At 48.1% G+C, this 10,876-nt stretch overlaps 1 protein-coding gene across 2 annotated transcripts in view; it reads right to left on the reverse strand.

Annotated features, from left to right (window-relative positions):
- The window catches only part of GALNTL5 (polypeptide N-acetylgalactosaminyltransferase like 5), a 48,572-nt gene extending 40,954 nt beyond the window's left edge, over positions 1-7,618 (reverse strand). Inside the window, exon 1 of one of the 2 annotated variants that reach the window (XM_002715078.5) lies at positions 7,409-7,617. The gene's annotated coding sequence lies outside the window, so the exon portion shown is untranslated. Of the gene's footprint in view, positions 1-7,408 lie in introns of both variants that reach the window. The other variant, XM_051857100.2, reaches the window with a different exon arrangement.
- Between the last annotated feature and the right edge of the window lie 3,258 nt (positions 7,619-10,876).

The following is a 10,876-nucleotide window of genomic DNA, read 5'->3' on the forward strand; positions in this document are numbered from 1 at the left end:
GGGAAAGCAGCAGAAGATGGCCCAAGTCCTTGGGCCCCTGCACCCACGTGGGAGACCCGGAAGAAGCTCCTGGCTCCTGGCTTTGGATCGGCATAGCTCCAACCATTGCGGCCACTTGGGGAGTGAACCATTGGATGGAAGACCTCTCTCTCTCTCTCTCTCTCTCTCTCTCTCTCTCTCTCTGTGTGTGTGTGTGTAACTCTGACTTTCAAATAAATAGATAAATCTTTTTTAAAAAAGGTATATGAGAGCACCTCCAAAAATTCATAGACTCTTCCCCCAACTCTTGCTTCTCTCCAAGGCAAAGTCAAAGCAAAGCCTTTGAATGCAGAGGAGGCAGTGCTGAAAGGTGTTCACAGCACACCCACCCACACACACACATACACACAAAGATCTACAGGTCATCCACCTTCTGGTGGCCCAACACACTAAAGCTTGGGCAGCAGCTCAGATCTCCTTGGAAGAGTACCCCCAGGAGAAGCAAGCTTATCCACCACACCATCATCAAGTTCCCCCTGACCACTGAGTCCGCCATGATGAAGACAGAGACAACAACATCCTGGTGTTTGTCGTGGATGTCAAGGCCAACAAGCACCACGTGAAACGGGTGTGAAGAAACTCTAGGACACCCATGTGGCCAAGGTCAAGACACTGGTCAGGCCGGATGGGTAGAAGAAGCCATGCACTTGACTGGCTCCTGATTGTGATGCTTTGGGCATTGTCCACAAAATTGTGATTATGTAAACTTACTTCAGCTGGCTAATTCCAAATACATATTTTATCACCATAAAAAGTTCATAGAAAAATGGAATTAAAAGAAATTTATTTTTGTGCAAACATTTTTTGAAGTTCATGCAGTTTTTAATAATATGCATCTCTGTGAACTTTTTGAAGACCCCCCCCATGAATATATATATCCTATGTATATGATGTGGTGAAGCAGTTCCATCCCTAGGGATGTATTCTAAAGAGACTGCCAATGAATTGGATGCATCTCTCATCTAAAGATGTATAATGGGATTATGTACAATTGTTATTGAATCATGGTTATAATGGTGAAACACTGGGCACTAAAGTTTCAACAGGTGCACTGACAACATGAGACTCTTCTATCAATGATAGAAGTGCATCAACTAGAAATACATTTAAAAATATTGTAAAAAAAAAACCATGCTGTACAAAAAAGGAGCAAAGTAGGATGTGAATTTGTAAAGCATGAAAAACAATGCCATTGTGCGTGGATACATCCATATGTGGCCAAAACATGGAAAAACCATGCGTGTGAATGACATGCAGTTAAATGGTGATTACCTCCACCAGAGAGGGCACTGGGGAGAACCTGGGGCTCCTACTGTATTTTCAATGGTTGTTTCTTTCATTCTTTTTTAAGATTTATTTCATTTATTTGAAAGAGTTACAGAGAGAGGTAGAGACAGAGAGAGGTCTTCCATCCGCTGGTTCACTCCCCAGATGGCCGCAACGACCGGAGCTGCACCGATCTGAAGCCAGGAGCCAGGTGCTTCCTCCTGGTCTCCCATGCCGGTGCAGGGCCCAAGCACTTGAGCCATCCTCCACTGCCTTCCCCGGGCCACAGCAGAGAGCTGGCCTGGAAGAAGAGCAGTCGGGACTAGAACTGGCACCCATATGGGATGCTGGGGCTTCAGGCCAGTGCTTTAACCCACTGCGTCACAGCACCGGCCCCTCAATGGTTGTTTCTGAGGCAAATATGGCAAAATGATGTAGTTTGGCAGAGTTTGATGCATACATGCAGTGTTCATATTTTTCTCTATATTTCCGTTATGTCTGAACTTGTTCCTAATTTATCAAAGGAAAAAAAAGGAAATTCTTGAGAGGTTTCCCTTGAGGATGATAGATTGATTACAGGAGTCTGTCTCCTCTCCTTCTTCACTCAAGTAAGGACTGTCAGGGGAGGTGGACAGGTGTTGGTACAGTGGTTAAGGCACTGCTTGGGATGCCCTGTAACCCATATTGGGGTGCCAGGACTCTCGTCTCAGCCCTGCTCCCAATTCCAGCTTCCTGCTAATGCACACCCTGGGAGGATGCAGGAGATAACTTGAGTCGTTGAGTCCCTGCCACACATGTGTGGAACCCACGTTGAGCTCCCAGCTCCTAGTTTTAGCCTAGTCCAGTTCAGGACTGTTGTGGACATTTGGGGAGTGAGCCAGTAGTTGGACGCTCACTCTCTCTGTCTTTCTCTCTCTCTCCCTCTTTCTCACTCTCTCTTTCTCTCCCTCCTTCCCTATAATACAAGTAAATTTTAAAAACTTTTATTTTTATTCTATTTTTTATAATGTACACTACACTGAAGAAATATTTTTATAAAAAGATTAGCAGTGAAAAGAAGCCGTGTCCATCGAATAGCATCCACACAGGCAGGCACACGAATATGGCAGCCATTTGTCTCCCCCATCCTGTCCCTTTCAATCACATGACAACCCGTGCCCTGGAAAGGGTGATAAATGAAATGAACCTTAAGTATTCCAAGTCTGTCCTTGGGCCAGGACCCTCCTCTGGGTGTTTGTCTCACGCGTATTTCTGGCATTTGAACATTTAGTGTTAACTCCCGTTTTTATCCTCCCTCTAACTCGAGAATAGAGTTTGGCTTCTACAGTTTTGACCTTAGGCACGCCTTAGGGAGGAGCTTGTAGACATACTCCCGTTTCAATGGAGAACACAGACAGCTCAACAGAACCTAGTGTCCAGAATAATTCTCTGGCATCAACCACCAGCAAGGGACCGTGGCACCCAGAGAGACTTGGAACTATCCGAATAAAATGTCTTCCACAGTGGAGGCTGTGCCGTGTGACCCAGACACCCTGAGGGTGTCTCATTCCCCAGGGTGCCAGGTGCAGCGGCTGCCAAAGGCTCACGTCGAGTCCGTTGCCCAGAATTGCCCTTGGCTTTGCTCAAGCGAATTTGCTCAAGCGAATTTCCTTCAAGTCTTCTTACTCTAGTAGAAACTGCTTTATTTTCCAGTGTAATCCCATCATAGAAATACATGTGTCGGCCAGCGCCGTGGCTCACTAGGCTAATACTCCGCCTGCGGCGCCGGCACACCGGGTTCTAGTCCCGGTCGGGGCGCCGGATTCTGTGCCAGTTGCCCCTCTTCCAGGCCAGCTCTCTGCTGTGGCCCGGGAGTGCAGTGGAGGATGGCCCAAGTGCTTGGGCCCTGCACCCCATGGGAGACCAGGAGAAGCACCTGGCTCCTGGCTTCGGATCAGCATGGTACACCGGCCGCGGCAGCCATTGAAGGGTGAATCAACAGCAAAAAAGGAAGACCTTTCTCTCTGTCTCTCTCTCTCACTGTCCACTCTGCCTGTCAAAAAAAATAAAATAAAATAAAAAAAATAAAAATACATGTGTCTATTAAATGTGGTTGCAGACATTCTCTCCCCTCGCAGGAGAACCTGCATTTGAAGACTGGTGGGTGTACCCCATCCCCTCGCCTCACTTGGGTGAACTCTGAAGAAGCGCCCAGCCCAGAGCTGCCCACGGGACAGGCAGGGTCGCTTCCCGCAACTGCAGCACAGTTCAGCCTCTTCCTCTGATCAACCCTAATTCCCATCCTTTCCTGGACTTTTCATCCACAAACCCATTTCCCAAGAACTTCCTGCCTGAAGTCATAGTCTCAGAGTCCATTTCTGGAGGAACTTGACCTGCATAGAACAGTTGATACTGGAAAAGATCCTGAGAAATGACTCTAAAATGAAATTTTAGGAAGCTGGCACTGTGGCACAGCAGGTTAAGCATCTGCCTGCAGCACTGGCATCCCATATGGGCTCCCATTTGAGTCCCAGCTACTCCACTTCTGATACAGCTCCCTGCTGAAGGCCTGAGAAATCAGTAGAAGATGGTCCAAATGCTTGGGCCCTTGCACCTTTGTGGGAGACCCAGAAGAAACTCCTGGATCCTGGCTTTGGGATTGGTCCAGCTCTGACCACTGTGGTCATTTGGGGAGTAAATCAGTAGATAGAAGACCTCTCTCTCTCTGTATCTCCCTCTCTGTGTCTGTAACTGCCTCTCAAGTGAATAAAGAAATCTTTTTAAAAAATAAATAAAATAAAAATGGAATGTTAGCAATGGGCTGCTGTGGGGAGCAGCTGAGACTAGACTAAGTTACTGGAATTAAGACTTATTCTATGCATCTGCTCTCCCACAATATGGCGCTGGGGAGGAGTAAGCTTCTACGCAGCTGCCTCTCGCCAACTTGACTGATAAACTGCAGGAGCTGATCCTGCTCCTGATTGGAGGAGAGCAGCGTGCTCAGCGTGTGGGTAGCAGAGTTGGGATTGGTGGAAGAGGACTATAAAGGAGGAGAGAGACAACATGCACCGGGAACATCCGGATAACATCTGAGCAGCCCCCGAGAGAGCCGAGAGAGCCGGCCGGCGGTGTGCCGCTCCCCCGCGGAAGTGGGGAAAGCGGCGGGGGGTGCTGCCCCCTCCATGGAGGTGGAAGGGCCGGCAGCCAACCCGGGAAGGACCAGCAGCAAACCCGGGAAGGGCCGAGCAGACAAAAGAACAGCGCAGGTTCAGTGTCGTTCCTCCGCGAATGGGGGAGCGACAGGCTGCCCTGCAGGTGGCTGGTATAGAGAATGCTGTTGCTGGTGGAAAGATGTGTTCTGATAGCCCCTGGCATGCTACAGCAGTGTATTTGGTAACATTTCATTGGTGGTGAATTGGGATGGAGCACTGGTGGACAGAAATGTTCTGGCTGGTGCATTTGAGTGGCAGGGGAAGAAGGGACGTTGAAATTGTAGATACCTTGGCATCAAATGGCCATCACTGGATGCTGTGGATGAATTTGAGAAAGGCAATGAAAGGCCAAAAGTTCACCAATTTAAGGCAAAATAGCAGAGTTGGGGGCCTCCTTCACAGCATATGGAGACTCTGCCTGAGAGTACAAGTCCAGGGCTTGACCTTCAGGGAAGGCCGAATCCACAGTCCTGGCTGTCATCTATGCAGGGAAGGAGGAAACTGAGAGCTGGCGAGGGGCTGTCTGGGTAGAGACACATTGGAGAACTGGAAACTCCAGACCCAGGCGGTCGGTCCTTTAGGCTCACTCCTCCCCAGGAGCGGCTGATTCTACTGCTTTGCAAGGCAACACGTGCCCTGCCCCCCCCCCCCCCCCCGCCAGGGCCTTGCCCAAGTATCCTCCTGCGCATCAGATCAGTAATGAGGGCCAAGTTCTGACCTCGCGTGACGGAAACACTGCAATCCGACTAAGGTAGAATGAACTGCAGAATCGTCCAGGGTGCATCTGTGAGACTGAGTCCAGAGACTACCGGACCAAAGAAGGCGGGCTATGCATTTGGATCAGGAGCATTTGTTAATACAAGAATATTCTCCCAGGACACAGGAACCCTCTAACAAAGGTGCTGGTTGATTAAATGAATCACACTTTATAAATGAAACACTTGATTCTGCAAATCTTGTATAAAATATTTGAGTACGCAAACATGTCAAATGTTCAAGAGCAGAAGACAGCTTTTTTTTTTTTTTTGACAGGCAGAGTGGACAGTGAGAGAGAGAGAGACAGAGAGAAAGGTCTTCCTTTGCCGTTGGTTCACCCTCCAATGGCCACCGCGGCCGGCGCACCGCGCTGATCCGATGGCAGGAGCCAGGTACTTCTCCTGGTCTCCCATGGGGTGCAGGGCCCAAGCACCTGGGCCATCCTCCAGTGCACTCCCTGGCCACAGCAGAGAGCTGGCCTGGAAGAGGGGCAACCGGGACAGAATCCGGTGCCCCAACCGGGACTAGAACCCGGTGTGCCCGCACTGCAAGGCAGAGGATTAGCCTAGTGAACTGCGGCGCCGGCCAAGAAGATAGCTTTTAACTTGGGGAAGTAGTGGGTTAGGACAAGTGAAAAGGACTGAAACTGTTTAATTAGCACCATAACTTTCCATTAAAAGTCTAAAATTCGAGAGACTTCTATGTTAATGACCAAAACCCAAAAGCCATTAGAAACTAGTTGAAAGAGAAAATAGGAGAGGAGAGACAGCTACATTTGTAATAGACACACGTATTTATATGTTAGGATTATTACTGAAAAATAAATCCATGGTCTTTAAAAGGATTCTGATATAGTAAGAAAAGTTGAGAAGAATTTGATTTAAATGTGAATACTTATGAAGATACACCCCTCCCCCACAATTTTCTTATTTTACTGACAAATTTCTCACATTACAATTTCATTTTTTCACATTAAAAGTTCTTAAAGCGGAGCTCATCCTAGTTCCCTGGAATATGCACCTCCCCAAACACAGAAAATCTCTCCCACCAAGAGACAGACCTAAGAGTCTGTAATTAACCTTGACTCTGTAACTTCAGAGAAAAACCGTGTTATTTTTCTTCACTAAAATAGGCTGACTTCTCATAGAGAAACAGCACTTGTTTGTAAAACACATTTCAATGGTAAAAAATTTGTATGGACAGCAAATAAAATTTTCTAAGTGTATTAAAGAAACCTGGGAGTTCACTAGAAGAATCCTATAACAAAGAAAAGAACACAGCTAATTAACACAACACCGTGCACACACACACACACATCCCAATCTAAATATGGGTTTATGGTCATTTGGTGTGTTTTAAAATATGAATCTTTAGAGGCAGGAACACATGGCCATGCTTTAGATGACATCACAGGTAATTTTTCTGTGAATAATCAGTATTTTAAAATCCCCTCACTTTCTTAGGACAATCTTTTCTTTAAATTTTATTTAAGTTACATACAGATTTAGGAACATAGCGATCCTTCCCTCCCTCCCCTCCCTCCCACCCTTACTCCAACTCTCCTTCCTCCTCCCTCTCCCATTCCCACTTTTAACTTTTACAAAGATCCACTCTCAGTTTTTTTAATGACCGTGAAGTTAATCCTACACTAAGTAAAAGAGGTCAACAAATAGTCTGTTGGAAAAAAAAACAAAAACCAAAAAAAACAAAGGAAAACACTGTTCTCAACAGAAGAGACAAGGGCTGTCAATCCTCAAACCTCAAGATCCTTAGGACGATCTCAATACTTTATGCAAGATCTATGAATTTCCAATAATACCATGGACTTTCATTTTTTCTTTTACATTACATTTTTTTGAAGAAGAAATAACTTTACTTGGTAGAAATTTTAAAAAACCCCAAGAAGTACAAAATGACAGTTGACTTATGTTTGAGGAACTAAAGCTACCACAGGGCCCCAGTCCACCTTCGGGGGTATAACCAGATGGGTAGCTACTCCTGCTTTAAAAAAATGAATTTCTCAATCTCAGTGCCCAGAGCCATAGGCCCACTCACGACCCCGTGACTTGATGTGCTGCTTCCACTGGGTCACGGTGAAGACTCTCCGCCTCGCGTGCCTGTTCCGCTCCCCCACACACTGAGCTCCCTCCACTCACCACTGGCTGTTGCGTAATTGATATTTTCCAGACGGTATTATAGGGGAAAAAAAAAGAGGCCAGAATCTATGCTGAACAGGCTGGAAGATGCTATGTGTGTTTGTTTGTTTCTTTTTTTGTCTGGATGGCAGACTTTATGGTGCTAGGTTGTGCTGGGCTGCCCTGCCTGCGTGTTACTGTGCAAAGGCAGTGCCGTGCTGTCTCATGGAGCTCTATGACATCACACAGGGTGTGCCTCCCACCAGCAGGTGCATTCCAGAAGGTCCCAAGTTCGAGGCAGTCTTAAATTCTTTACTCTTCCATTGAGGGAACGCTCTTTTTTATTTTTTTATTAAAGACTTATTAATTTATTTGGAAGTCAGAGTTAGAGAGAGAAAGAGAGAGAGGTCTTCCATCGCTGGCTCACTCCCCAGGTGGCCTCAATGGACGGAGCTGTGCCGATCTGAAGCCAGGAGCCAGGAACTTCTTCCCTATCTCCCACACGGGTGCGGGGGCCCAAGGACTTGGTCTATCTTCTACTGCTTTCCCAGGACATAGCAGAGAGCTGGACCAGAAGTGGAGCAGCCGGGACTTGAACTGGCACCCATATGGGATGCTGGCACTGCAGGCAGCGGCTTCACCCACTATGCCACAGCGCTGGCCCCGAGGGAACACTCTTACAGAAAGCTGTGCGTTAGGCAAGCTCCAAGTCCAAGGGGACTCCTTTCTCTAGCCTAGCCTATTCTAACCTTTTTGAAATAAACTTAAGAAAAACAAACCTTCAGAGTATCTCAAGCCACTTTAATAGGTGCCAAAGAATTATTTAACTGCCTTTGATCTTTGTACGCCCTGTTACTCCACATTTAGATGCTAGGACAGGTTCAGCCCAGTGCTTGTGAAATTTCTTCTTTTCTTAACATGTCTGAGATTTGGCCTTTCCCTATTCAAGGAGGCTATCTGAATGTTTTTGCCTGAAAATGGACATCTGCTTCGAAGTGTGTGGCTGGGCCATTTGCACAAGGGTATAACTGCTCTTTTTTTATTTTTATTTTTTGACAGGCAGAGTAGACAGAGAGAGAGAGACAGAGAGAAAGGTCCTCCTCTTTGCCGTTGGTTCACCCTCCAATGGCCGCCGTGGTGCACTGTGCTGATCCGAAGCCAGGAGCCAGGTGCCTCCCCTGGTCTCCCATGCAGGCGCAGGGCCCAAGCACTTGGGCCATTCTCCACTGCACTCCTGGGCCACAGCAGAGAGCTGGACTGGAAGAGGAGCAACCAGGACAGAATCTGGCGCCCCGACCGGGACTAGAACCCGGTGTGCCGGTGCCACAGGTGGAGGATTAGCCTATTGAGCCGCGGCGCCGGCAGGTATAACTGCTCTTGGAACACACAGTGACCTCCAAGCATAGCTCGGAACCTGGTCTGGACAGGCTTGATGGGAGGGTCCTTCTTTTTCCTTTAATAATAATGTTGATGTTAAAAAGCAGTATTTAAGGTTCATAACAGTCCCCAACCAGAAACAACCTACATCAGCAGTAACATGGACAAGCTGTGATCTGTTCACATAGTGGAATGCACAGGGCAATGAGGAAGAGGGACCACAGCTACACGCAACAACATGGATGTGTCTCACAGATATCGCGTTGAGCACGATGTGAGACTGGGACGCGAGTTGTGTGAGGTCCAGGAAGAGGCTGGGTGAGCGTTTGGTCTGGTGGTTAAAGCGTCAGTGAAAATGCCCGCACCCCACATCAGAGTGCCTGGGTTTGGCCCAGCTCTGGCTCCTGACTCCAGCTTCCCGCTGATGCAGACCCTGGGAGGCAGCGTGATGGCTCCAGTAATTGGGTGGGAGATCTGGACTGAGTTTCCAGCTCCTATCGGAGGAGTGGGTCAGGGGATGGAGGCTCTCTCCCTCCCTCCCTCTCCCTCTCCCTCCCTCCCTCTCCCTCTCCCTCTCCCTCTCCCTCTCCCTCTCCCTCTCCCTCTCCCTCTCCCTCTCCCTCTCCCTCTCCCTCTCTCCCTCTCCCTCTCTCCCTCACCCCCCCTCCCACCGTAGATAGCAGAGGAGGAAGAGGTCAGACTATTTAGAATGCTAGTAGAACAGTGGTTACATGTTAGGGGAGGGGCAGAAGGGAGGTGGTGCTCACTGCTGGGAAGGGGCTGAGAGAGAGCCTTTCCAGACACCAGAGCTCTCTGTATCTTCTTGATCCGAGTGAAGCCCCATGTCGGAGCCCCATGCACGCTCCCCGGGCTGTCACGGAAGGTTTGTGCACGTCACTGTGTTGTGGACATCATATCTTCAGAATGTTGGGAATCAACACAATTTTTTGGCAAAGATTTTTCATGGGTGTTTGGCAAGAATTACATGGCTTGGTTGTTATAGTAAAAATTCTTTCTGAGAAAGGTGCAGATGAGCCTTTTTCAAGGACAATAGCTAGAATTTTATGTATTGTTTATTGGTATAATTCATGTACCGTAAAATTCACCCTTCTACTGTATACAATTCAGTGGGTTTTTTCTATTCACAAAGGTGTGCCATCATCCTACTAATTTCATAATCAGCTCAAAAAACAGAAAACCTCTGCAACTAGCTAGCAATCCTTCCCTATGCATATATTTTCTCATTTTTTAAAACGATTTATTTATTTGAAAGAGTTACAGAGAGGCAGAGTCAGAGAGAGAGAGAGGTCTTCCCTCCACTGGTTCGTTCCCCAGGTGGCCGCAATGGCAGCAGCCGATCCAGTTGGAAGCCAGGAGCCAGGAGCTTCTTCCAGGTCTCCCAAGCAGGTGCAGCAGCTCAAGACCTTGGGCCCATCCTCCACTGCTTTCCCAGGCCACAGCAGAGAGCTGGAGAGGGGGCGACCAGGATGCTGGGTCCGTGGAGAGTCTATGTATATAATCTGCTCTCGGGTATACTGCACCAGCACTGAGTGGCTAAGGAGAGACCAGCCAGCGTCTGAGACAGACTCCCTGGTGGTCACTGACACACGCCACTGTGGTAGGCTTTCCTTGTGCCAACCGCAGAAGTACCGCTGAATGCCTTTTCCTAAGACTTCTTTGTCTTTCATCTTTTGATCTTACTCATGCCAGGGCCTGGGCGGAAGAACCACTGGCCGAGAAAGTAGGGACATTCGTATCTCAAGCCAGTTCCCCCCTGTACCCAAGTGTGTAAGCTTTCTCATCATCTGATGGATTGCTGCTGTGCCTACCTTACCTTACTGCTCAGCGATTCTAATAACCCCCAGCAAGTGATGGGAACTCCAGTTACACAGATGCTGGGGTCCCACGGTCAGGGGCTCAGTCTCCATTAGGGTCCAAGCCAGAGAGGTGGGTTCATGCTCCCAAATCCTAGTAACTCTGAATAGCAGCTCCTTTATTTGTTTGTTTGTTTGAAAGGCAGAGTTACAGAGAGAGAGAGAGAGAAAGAGAGAGAGAGAGGTCTTCCATTCACTGTTTCGCTCCCCAGTTGGCCACAACGGCTGGAGCTGTGCC

Source organism: Oryctolagus cuniculus, chromosome 7 (genome assembly GCF_964237555.1).
Source record: "Oryctolagus cuniculus chromosome 7, mOryCun1.1, whole genome shotgun sequence".
NCBI lineage: Eukaryota > Metazoa > Chordata > Mammalia > Lagomorpha > Leporidae > Oryctolagus > Oryctolagus cuniculus.